Raw genomic sequence first — 1,307 nt, forward strand, 5'->3', positions numbered from 1 at the left:
AGTCTCTCCACATCCTCACCAGGATTTATTGCCCTCTACTTTTTTGAACGTTGCTGTCATTGCTGGTGTGAGATGAAATCTCATTGTTGTTTTGATTTGCATCTCTCTAATGGCTAGTGATTGTGAACGTTTCTTCATATGTTTGTTGGCTGCTGGAATGTCTTCCTTGATGAAGCCATCTTTTTTTCCTAATTTATTTTTATTGTGATAAAACAGATCTAACAAAAATATAGCCATTTTAACCATCTAAGTATAAAATTTAGTGGCATTAATTATATATTCAGTGTTTTACAGCCATCATTAGTATTTATTTCAAAAGATTTTCATTACCCCAAAGAGAAACTGTACCCAATAAATAATGACTCCTCATCTCTCACCCACCACCACCAACACAACAACCTCCATCTTACCTCTCACTCCTGGAAGCTAATCTACTTTCTGTCTGTATATTTGCTGATTACATATTTTTTATATAAATGGGATCATACAATGTTTTTGTCTTATGTCTGGTTTATTTAACTCAGCATGATATTTCATGGTTCATCCATGTCATAGTGCATCAGAACTTCATATCTCTTTATGATTGAATAAAATTCCACTGAACAGATTAACAGATTTTGTTTATCCATTCATCTATTGATGGACATTGTGTTTTTTTGTTCTATCACTTTTGTCATTTCCTCAGTCAAACCTTCCCTGCCCATCAAACCAAAGGTAGTTCAAGCTCACTGCATTCATCAGACTCATTTCTTTGTAGCTCTTAACCTAATTTAAAATGGATATCTATTGTCTATTTGGCATTCATTGTCAAAAAGAACATATCCAGATCAGTCATGAGGTACAACGCTGTCTGTGATAGGACAATATACATGCACCTACAGGAAAGCCCAGTTCATACCACTATTATCCAAATTTACACACCAACCACTAAAGCCAGTGAGGATGAAACAGATGAATTCTAAATTTCTTCAATCTGAAACTGATCAAACATGCAATCAAGATGTATTGTTCCTTACTGGTGATTGGAATGCAAAGGTTGGGAGCAAAGAGGAAGGATCAGTATTTGGAAAACATGGCCTTGGTGATTGAAATGATGCTGGAGAATGCATGATAGAATTCTGCAAAATCAATGATTTGTTCATTTCAAATACCTTCTTTAGAGAGCATAAGAGACAACTATACAAATGGACCTCACCAGATGGATGACATAGAAATCAAAACAAGGCCAAGGGCAAACTGTGGAACAGACCATCAATTACTCATATGCAAATTCAAAACTAGTCCACAAGAGCCAAAATATGACCTTG

The sequence above is a fragment of the Chrysochloris asiatica genome, unplaced genomic scaffold (genome assembly GCF_000296735.1).
Source record: "Chrysochloris asiatica unplaced genomic scaffold, ChrAsi1.0 scaffold00010, whole genome shotgun sequence".
NCBI classification, from domain to species: Eukaryota; Metazoa; Chordata; class Mammalia; order Afrosoricida; family Chrysochloridae; genus Chrysochloris; species Chrysochloris asiatica.